The sequence below is a fragment of the Catharus ustulatus genome, chromosome 1 (assembly GCF_009819885.2).
Source record: "Catharus ustulatus isolate bCatUst1 chromosome 1, bCatUst1.pri.v2, whole genome shotgun sequence".
Taxonomy (NCBI): domain Eukaryota; kingdom Metazoa; phylum Chordata; class Aves; order Passeriformes; family Turdidae; genus Catharus; species Catharus ustulatus.
The window spans coordinates 40,075,344-40,086,027 of NC_046221.1; the positions used below are offsets into that span (position 1 = coordinate 40,075,344).

Sequence of the window (10,684 nt, forward strand, 5' to 3'; positions counted from 1 at the left end):
CTTCTGATCTGTCCATCTGCCTTCCCCACTCTGTCCTGCTCTCCATATGGGAAAACAGGTGAGGTCTTGAATTACTCATATGTAGCTCTGTAGTTTTGCCCACACCCTTCTTCCTGTTACACCATCACCCAAGTGTTGTGAAATCTGGAGCTCCTAACAGAGATTGCAGATCTTAACTTCACACAGCAATAGGTAAAGCTCAGTCCTATTCTATCACATGCCTTGCAACATCTGCCAGGTTGAATCTCTCAAATTCTTCCTGCCTAATGCTCTTTTTGGGTTTAAATATTTCTTCCCTAAAGAAAAAAAAACACCGACATTGAGGTTTCCACAATCCTAATTTGCAAATTGTTTCAAGCCCTTTTAGATTAGATTACCTTCCAAAGCAAACAGAGTTATGCCATACTACTCCCATGTCCCAAACACAGACTGTCTTAAAACTGTGCAGTGCTCACAATGCCTTTGCTCTTTCAGCTGACCACGTTCACACAAATGGCTTTCACTGACTCCAGGAGACCTTTGAAAATATATGGGATGTTCCACTCATCCAGAGCTATTTAAGGGAGCAAGACCTAAAGAAATATTGACAAGATTAGGCATGATGTATAAGGAAACACTTAGCAAGAAAACATTAGGAAAGAAAATCAGAGTGTAGATTTGATCTTGTAAATCTGGGTTTCAGTGGTAAAGGTCTCCCTTTACATATCTTCCTTGCACCATCAGATAATTAATTCAGCTGCAGACTTGTGATCATCAAAATAGACTACAGCTATATTTATACAGACACGTTTTGAAAAGAGGCTGAGGTTAAGTTAATTTGGCTTGGAGTTGAACTTCACAAAGGGGAGTCCAAGCTTTTTGTCTTATTGCACACTATGTTTGTGCAGCCAGCAAGTGATATCCTGTCAGCAGTCCAATTCTCCTTTTCCTTCTATCTTCACCATAAATTGCTGATAAACCTTCCTGCTAGTCCTAAAATGAGGAAATTAAGTATGTTAAAAATACTAAGAAATAATTTCTTTTTCAGGAAAAAGGTAGCCTGCACTGTTGCTGTAAAACACAGATAAAAGTAATGTGAACTTATAGGCATGAATTTCTAGCTGCCATTTGTGGATGAGCTCTATCTATGAGCAAAGGTAAAGAGGTGTCTGGTACACACCTGGCTGCCAGCCAGTGTCCAGACTGGTCCCCACAGGGCTGCCTCATGAGTAGGTGAAGCAGTAATGGGAGAGGGAAGATCGCTTAAGTTCAGGTTTTGTGGCTGCAATTCTGCCACTTTCTTGCTTTCAGAACTTGGTTTTCTTGCAAGAGAGACAAGTAACCCTAGAAAGAGACTTCTGAAAATGCTCTGGGAGCCAAACTGGACAGCAAAGGTTGAGGGAGAGGGAAGGACAAGGTTCACACAGTAGTCTGCTCATGTAAATTTGGTTCTTTACATTTACATTCCTATGAACAAAGTATAATCAGAAAATTACTACTAAACAGCAGGCAAATCCTGGCTCCTTTTTAAGCCTATGATTCTTTCTATGGGATCAAAGGCAATGATCCTGAGAATTGGCCTCTTATGTGCAAAGGTGAGAGCATGAAATCTCTTTCTAAGTTTTAAGTAAGCTCGTAACTCTGATCTGTGCATGGAAAATGCATTTAGAGCCCCTTTTAAAGTTACAGAGACGCTTCAGTTGTTTGTGTAGACAGAAGCAATATGATTTGCTCTGTGAATTAAGTATAAATTAATAATTTTTTTTAGTCTCCTAAATTTATTATGGGCAAGCCTGGAAGACCAGCTTAATTTGAAAGTGTGCTCTATACTTTCCATTGAATGAATCTACCTTAAATTATTTTGTATTTTGCTCAGCTCTATGAAAGTGAACTGCAATTCTCTTTCAAAACCTTTTCAGAAAGTTTCATTCAAGGAATGCCTGAGGATGGAGAGGACCTCTGCAGACTGTCCAGTACCCAAGTAGGGTAGCCTGAAGCAGGTTGCCCTGGACCATGTCCACCTGTTTATTTTAGTATCTCCAAGGATGGAGACGTCAAAATGTCTCTGGGCAACCTGTACAAAGAATCTTGCAAAGGAAATGTTTGGGGTTGGGCTTTTTTCTATAGGCAAAATTTTAAATTCTTTTTCTTTCAACTACTTGAATTCTATTCCTCGGAAGAGAACCTGTAACTTGGCAAGAAAGGACCTTATGACAAGGATGAATCCTGCTGTCCCTCTGAAAATAAAAATCTAGTCGGGAGAGGGGCTTGCCTAAGTTTATTTGTTCTTCACAAACATTTCTTGTAGTACTGGAAAAAAAAAAAAACACGTTTCATCCAGATTCTTGAATTTACAAGCTATCATGTATTTCAGAACATGTGAAGACATCCGAAAACAGAAGGCAGCACACTGTATATACATATGGCTTTCCTCGCAAGGAAAGTGGCACTGAAGAGAAGCCACTGCAGAGCCAAAGCAAGGAGACTTATCCATGTCACTGCAAGTAGGATGGAGAGATGAGGATGGTCAGCTCAGGCAACTGCTCTGTAAAAACAGTATGACCAGAGCCCTTTCTGCCTGGGGAATTATAGAATCCAGCACTTTCCTTTCCCCGGGTCATACTATTCCCACTCGTGCCTAACCTCTAAGCACAGAAAGCACTTCCCAAAACTAACAGAGTGCTTTGATATGAGGTCTCTTGAAGAGATAACAGTAGAAGATCTTTCTGCCTTGCAAAACACACTCCCACCATCCACCCACTGGAAAGTCATGGCCAGAATGGCTGCAAGCGCATTCCCCCCATCCTGCCGTGAGAGTGGCAGCGGGTGAGATTCATCTTCCCTGGGCAGAGGATGAAAGCAAACAGGCTTCCTAGGAGGCCTGAGTATCAGAGCAGTCTCTGGGTTCTCCCAGAGTTCAATGCAAATGAAGACAGCTGCCATCAAGATGGTATCTTGTGCAACAACCTACTCAGCAGGAAAGAAGTCTCCATGCATTTTGGAGGTTACAGAGGCTATCACCATTTTTGTCCAAGTCTCACAGCACATGTCAGTGCTCCCATACACAGCCAACAGAACTGCAAGGTAGGGGAGCCAGGGAGGGACATGCCAAATGGCAGTGGGACAGAGGACTAAAAAAAAACCAACCCCAAAAAACTCAATACTCAGTAATACAAAAAGTCAAGAAGGCAAAACACAGGTCACACAATGGCAAGTGTGACTCCTGTCATTGGCTTATCCCTTCTGGCAGCAAGACGACCCTGTAAGAAAGAACCAGGTGCATGGCAGTTGCCTTCAACATCAGCCAAATTCAGAACTGGAGCAACTGAAAGGACGTTCTAAGGGGAAAGAAGGTCAAGGATGCTATCTCCATGCATAAGACTCCTCAGAAAAATGAAATGCTTCTCGCATCTCTCTCCCATTTCTGACAAAGGAGAAAAGTGTGAGGTGTCTGAGGTATGGGACTGGGGGCAGGAAAAATAGGTCAGGCAAGAGAAACAAAGAGAGCTAAACAGTTTGCAACAATTAAATACAAAGTTGGGTAATCAGGTTAGATACCTTCATGGTGCAGAGGTAACTTTCAACTCAAAATTCACAACCAGTGAAAAATTACTGTTACACATGTATAACACCAAGGACCACATGCTCGCAATGTTCTGCATAATCACCTGCATTCCCCGTCATCTGATCCCAAGTTTCTTGGTTTCAAATAAAGTTAAGAGGAAGTGTAGTTTTCAAGGATGAGAATTATTACACAGGGCTAAACACCCTGAAAAGTGAAGCAATATCGTACACAGACTTTAAACCTCAGTTTACCTGCATATATTCAATGACACCTGAATTAAGGCTGCATATCAAACCATAATTTCGGTATTTCTCCTTTCTTTAACCTTAATAATCAGCAACTTCCACAGTTAAATAGCTGATCCAAGTTCTCTGGCCCAAGCTGTTTTATTCTGGTCACATAGAGAATTTCGATAAACTAAATCACTTCAGTAAGTCACATCAGTGAATCAAGCACAACACAAATTACATGCAGTTCAGCATTACATAGGAAGTACTCTATGTTCCTGGCACAATTTTCTCCGTATTTTTAGAACTAAAATTATACTTTAATATTTAATTGAAGTAATTATTTTCCTTTAAAAATTAATTTTGTCACAAATACTCTGCGAGGGAATATTCTTTTAGTGTATATCTGCATGGTCATGTATATTCTAGAATTACATGGCTACAACTCTGTATAGACTTTTTCCCTATTTATCTAACTGGATAATGCATTTCACCTTATCTTTTTTTAATGAGAAAAAATGCAGTATGGAAAGTAAGACACCTAACTTATAAAAGAAGGCTCAAGATAAACCCTTCAATTTCCTGAAGGGAGGAACAGAGTTATGTTAAGTCTTACACATAAATGATATTGCTCATAATTATACTTTGAAGCACCTAGTATACAAACATGCCACATTTTTTTAAAACATGTATGAAATATTAAAATAAAACAGAGCCAGTGACAAGTTAATAAATCATGGGAATAAAACTATTTTAATGTAAAGCTAGAAAACAGCATAAAGTCACATGAAGGCACTCCTACACGTCAAAAGTTGCAAGAAGGTAGGCAAATGGACCAGGAATGATTTTGTGCTAAAAGCCAGAGAAAAAAAAACAATGCGAAAGAAATAGCTTCAATTTATTAGTGCTCATTCTTTCCACAGGTAGGAAACAAAGAAGCAGCAGCAGTACTCCATACCTGTTGAAGAACAGCTGAGCTGGAGCAAATGGCAAGGAGCTGGCATAGCAAAATCAAGAGAAACAACGCAAAATCATGAGTGGGAGGTGTGGAGATAACAGGAATCTAAAGGGGCCCAAGGTGCAAGACCAAGTCAGCGGAAGAAAGAAGTGAAGGTCTACAAATGGAAACATAAGAAAGGAAAGGGCCCATAGTTCAAGAGCCTTGTACAGATGTAGATATTGACAGCACACATGACACACAACTCAAGGAAGCCAACTTGCAGTGGTGATGAAAACAGCTCTTCTTACCCACAGAAGTATATTTTTCCAGTGAATGTTTTGAAAATGGTTCATCCATATGTATGTCACTAAGGTATCAGTTAGTGAGCAATTGTTCAAGGATCCAACTACTTCAGTAGTCGACAGATACTTCTAATTGTCTTCAAAGAGCTCCTTTATTTTCCTACACCACAGCTGTTGCAAAGCACATCTCACTGTCAAGCAACACTGGTGCTGTATCCATGGCATGCAGTTCATGCCAACCAACTCCCATGGAGTATTCAAGACATACTCAAACATCAGCATCAAAACAGGCAAAAAAAATTAGCAGGTGAGCAGAAGGAACTTCTGCCCAAGATAAAACAGTAATCATTGTGTATGCAAACATACAAGTGACTTGGTTCTACATGTACCAACTTCACTCCACCCAGTAGAAGAAAGACTTACATTTGGTTTGACTCTAAATTCACTTGATGATTGATCTTCCTGTTCTGTTTTCTACCTTACTGTTAGGCAGCTTGACAATTAGTCCTTTTATTTCTTCCAATGGAAAAACAGAACCCTAATTTATTGGGTTAGGTTCACCAGAGGACACAGAACAGTTCTGTAGTCTAGAATGATCACACTGCTTTCATGCGCATAATCTAATTATAAGAGTATTTGCCCTTTTAGTTCATCAGTAAAAATTATTGCAGCTTCTCTATATTTAAGACACTTGAGGATATAAAGTATTTTTTAAACTGTGGTTTAATTCTTTATTCTTTCATTAGTTCACTAGTTTCACAGGTACTTAATTTCTAATAAGCTAAGATGGGTTAGAGTAAAATGAGAATTTTTATGACCAAAAGCATTCAAAATGGAATACTGAAGTTAACTTCTGTATTTAAAAAAAAAATTAAAAAGTAAAAAAAATTTTACTTGCTTTCAATTTACTCTTCTCTAGTTGCAGGCTTAAATGCACTTTGGCAGTGTAACCATACACTGAAAATATTAACAACAGAAACAACTTTTCCAACCAGCCTTTTTACTTGCATTGTCCCCCTGCCATGACCATATTTAAATTAAGTAGTTGTGATGAATAATGGAAACAACCTCATTCACGTGTTGTGAATTAAATGAGAGAAACAACTTATGCAAGACTCAATTACTTTATTCAAAATGTCCTCTTGGACCACATACAACTGATGGAATAACACAGAATTAAAGGAATACAATTCTTTAATCTTTACACAGAAATTTATAGTCTGCCCTTGATTTTAATGACGAAGGTTCTCATAACACATGCATTGTTTGTTTAGTTATCCCTGTACAATAAAATCCTAGCTCATCCCTAAGAAGGGAGATTATTTCTCCACTGCACCATTAATGAAAAGTTTAAAAAATGCCAGCAGCAGTACTGTCACACTAGTGGCCATGTGAATTATTCTGCTAACTTTTTTGATGGGCTAAATTAAGCCAAGGAGTTCCCTGGACTAGGAGGAATGCCACCCAGAGGCCTTCCTTCAGTTAAGCAGATAGAAGGAAAGCACCTTGGTGACTTGGCAGAATTCTGCTGTCATACACCTGAAGAGCTACTGAACAGCTTTTATTTATTAACTTAAGTGGGGCCATGCAGGAGAGAATCTAGGACTACATACATAACAATTTCTGGTATTTGGAAAGAAGGGAACCAAGACAAACTGTGGAAATATTAGGAAAATCCTTCCTGATAGATCCTCTGACCCTTTCTGACAGAGAATTCACACATTTAGATCCTGGCCATAATCTCTGCAAACCTGTGGCATGGATGTGCTGCCTCAGTCCCTGCAGACAGGTGGAGAGTGCCCCAGCACTATCTCCACCTTTCCTCCAGAGGCAAGATTCTCAGGTGTTTTGGAAATCCCATGGGAAAAAGGACAAGACAGAGAAAAGATGTAGCTCTGCACTGCTACCCTGCACCTTGCATTACAGCTCTGCTTTCTGCCATGACAGCCATCCCTCATTTAAGAGCAAATCAGTTTGGCTGGGAAAATTAACACTTTCCAAACCCTAGAAGGAAATCCAAGGCATGAGGGCTCACAGTAATGGTGCTTCTCCTGCATTCCCTCATTTCAGCCTATTTACCTGAGCTTCTCTCACATGCATGCCTATTTCGCCTTCTTCAACTTTTAGTAACAAGCAAACCCCAAATCAGTAAACCAGAATATGATGGAGAGATAATGAGCTCCAGAATTTCCTTTTTCAAGGAGCCAAAATTCCACGTCTCACCCTTCCGGTGGTAAATGAGATTCTTGCTGGAGGACGTCCTGCCTCAAATCAGGTGGGTTTTTTTTGAGGTTTCATCCCTTGACTCCCTTCCAAATGGAATCAAATTTCAAGACAGGCTACACTAGACAAACTCTGACAAACTTCCATGATTTAAGTTTAGCAATCCTTCTCCTCCCTACTTTCTCTTGGCTGGGTTTTTACATATAGCCAAGAGGAAAACTCCTGCTCATCATCAACAGCAGGGAGAGGATATATGCCTACCACAGGTATGTGTTATTCTGCAAGCTTCTTCACAGAACACAAGTATCTGTTATCGTTAACATTAATTTTCTCCCCTTCACATTTGTAATAAAAAAACCCAAACAAACAAAAGGCAGCAAACAACCATATACTGGGCAAGGGAAGTACAACACGGACATTAGAGACAGCATGTCTTACAATTTCAGATGTCCCACTACTGCAAGTTGTTTGAAAAATACTTGAAGAAACCTGTCCTCAGTGTAAGCAGCCTTCAGTAAAAGCACTTTCACTTTTTCCAAAATCACCTGTGTCATCTTCACATAATAGGAAATGATCAGATAATAAAATTAATGCTGTAGTATGTAAGAGAGTGAATAAAAATACCACCACTTTCTACTAAGCAAAAGAACATTCTCACAAAGGCAGCACACAAAAAAATTGACTTTACATAATGACTTGGATATGCAAAGAATTTCAAAAGGACTGAACAATTTGGAGTAGCCATGATGTATTCAACACCAGCTCGAGACTTTATCCAAAACCAGTAAAAATCAATGGCAGATTTTCCATCAACTCTAACAGACTTTGGTTTGAGTCCTTTTAGTTCTGGAAACCAGAGTACATGGAGTTAAAAGCAGATGAAAACCACAGCTAAATCCTGTCTTTTCCAACATGGAGCCATAATACATTTGAATTTCCATCCAGCAGCAGCTCCCTTGGTTTCACAACTGGTACGTCAGGACCAGATTATTCCATCATTAGCAAGTAACAATGGAACACACCAGCTCATCCAAAGGTCACCAATTCAAATAAACTGGAAGAAGGCTGAGACTAATTTAAGGGTCCTGGGACTAATATGAAGGGTGATTTCATGCCAGTTATTTGAAAACAAAAAAAATTCTTGTCAGGCAGGAAGTCAGCATACACAGTTTCACAAAACTTTTGCTGTTATTGTGCCTTAAACAGCTGTTCTATGAGAAAGTGAAAGGTTATACTTTCCAGTGATGTACTCCAGCTTCTTCTCTTTAAAAATGACTATACATTCATAGAGCTGTGCTATTTAGAGTTCAAAGTAAGGGAGAGAACTCAAGCCTCTCTGTGAGGCAATACAACTAACCAGTGCAACTGCATTGATTATTTGGCAAAGTCTCCTGAAAATTACCTTGTTATTACAGAAATTTCTTTTAAAAGAGCAAACCCTTTGCTCTGTTGTTTTGGTTTTTCTTCTCAAATGTTTATTCAGAACAGAAAACAGGGACCATAAAATCTAGAAAATTGTCTCAACACACAAGTAATACTGAACTGCAAAAGGAAAACAAACCATTTTTTATAAAAATATCCAGTCTATCAATTATGCAAGCATATATTTACGACAGACTAAGTTTTGTAAATAAACTCTAAATATGTTACTATAACTAGCAGATGGCTCAGTTGGAATGCACGAATTTTGTGTTAAGTTAAAATACTAAAGGCAACACGGTTTACACTGTAGAAAAAAAACGTCCCGTTTGCCTTCCTGGTCAGACCTGGTATTTATTACAGCATTTTTAACCTGTGTTTCGCGTTCCCCCATCCGGATCACAGGAGGACGTGCAAGGTTTCGGGGCACCACGGGGCTATGGGGCTCCTACCACTCACCAGAACAGGTGCGATGCTTCCTTCCTACCGGCACCTGGCTTCATGGACAGTTTTGCCTTTTTCCTTTTTACTCGTACGCTGCCTGATCAATCCACCCACTACAGCTTTCCTCGTCTATATTTAGTTAACAATTAACACATTTGGCTTTTTTACTTCGCGGATTTCTGTAGTTGCTGTCGCTGCTGTCGCCGCCGCTTTAGAAAGTCAATTAGAAAACTTCAATGGACAAACTCTTAACGGGGAAATACCACCTATGCTGCAAACATAAATAAATCAGGAAGCGCCGGCAGCCGCGCACGCCGCCGCTGCCCCCGGTGATGAATACCGGCGGTGCCGCGGCTCCGTCCCTGCCCTCCCCGCCGGGCCGCGCCGCCGCTCGCCCCCCGCCGCCCCCGGATGCTGCCGCTGCTGCTGCGGGCGGCGCCCCGACGGGCCGGCGGAGCTCCGTCCCCGCCAGCGTCTGCGCGCCGCGCTCCCCATCGCTGACGGCTAAATATAGTGAGCGGCGGGGAGCGCGGCTCGGCTCTGCCGCGCTCGCCCCACAGTTCCCCGCGGGCGCTCCGGGACGCCAACCTGCGGAGCCGGCACCCCCTACTCGCCCATGCCCGCGGTCGGGCGCGCTGCCCGCCCGGGCGACTCGCGGCACTTACCGGCGGAGCGCAGTGGCGCGCCTGCCCCGCGCCGCTCGCCGCCCGCCTGGTGCGGTGCGGTGCGGTGCCTCTGGCCGCGTCCCTCCCGCCAGCCGCCGTCTGGCTGCGGACGTGACCTGGATTCCCCCCGCCTGCGCCGCCGCCTCCCGCGGGGCCGCGCACACGCCGCGCCGCGCTGCGCCCCCCCGGCCCGGCCCGGCCCGGCCCCGCCCGCCCCGCTGCCGCCACCGCTCACCTCCGGCCGCCGCGACCCGACCCGCCTCGCCTCGCCGCGCCTCCCCGAGCGACGCGCGGCGGAGCGGAGCCCAGCGCCGCGTTACGCAACGCGCCCCGCGGCCCCTCCGCGCCGCGGAGAGGGTCGCCGGTAGGCGGGCGCGGGGCGGAGGGAAACCGCGGCGGAGCCGGAGCCGAAACCGCCCCCGGCGGCCACTTGTAGCGCCGCTGGGGCCGGGATCCCCCCGGCTGCGCCGCGGCCCCGCGGGCGGTGCCCGGCAGGGCGGGCCCCGGGGCGCCGCCGGTGACCGCTTCGCCCCGGGGGTCGGGCGGAGGGAGCGGTGCGGCACGGCCGGCGGCTGCGGGCGGCGAGGGACCGCGGCGCTTCTCTGCTTCGGATGTTAAAATCCCGCGGGTCGTTCTGTCAGAGGGACGCGGGCGCGGGAGGGGAGGAGGATTCCCCGTGGTCTGAGTCCGAAGGCAGCGGCTCCGCTAACAACTGTGCCGCGCCTCAGCCTCTGGAGTGGGGCAGCCAGGGCAGCCGCGGCTGTGCGCAAACACAAAGTTAAAGGGCTTGTTGATGGCACGTCCTGCATCCGGCTGGGCTGTCCCGCTGTTGACTCGCATGCTTTTCCCATGGGCTTTGACAGGCACACCCTGCTGCGAGGCCTCTGTCCCAAGGGTACGGGCAGCCTCGGTGGCGGCTG

The 10,684-nt window shown here is 44.2% G+C and overlaps 1 protein-coding gene across 4 annotated transcripts in view; it reads right to left on the reverse strand.

Annotated features, from left to right (window-relative positions):
* The window catches only part of THRB (thyroid hormone receptor beta), a 158,440-nt gene extending 148,410 nt beyond the window's left edge, over nt 1-10,030 (reverse strand). Inside the window, exon 1 of one of the 4 annotated variants that reach the window (XM_033052577.1) lies at nt 10,000-10,030. The gene's annotated coding sequence lies outside the window, so the exon portion shown is untranslated. Of the gene's footprint in view, nt 1-9,764; nt 9,813-9,999 lie in introns of those variants that run through there. The other 3 variants (XM_042779024.1, XM_033052553.1, XM_042779021.1) reach the window with 3 other exon arrangements.
* Nucleotides 10,031-10,684: the final 654 nt, after the last annotated feature.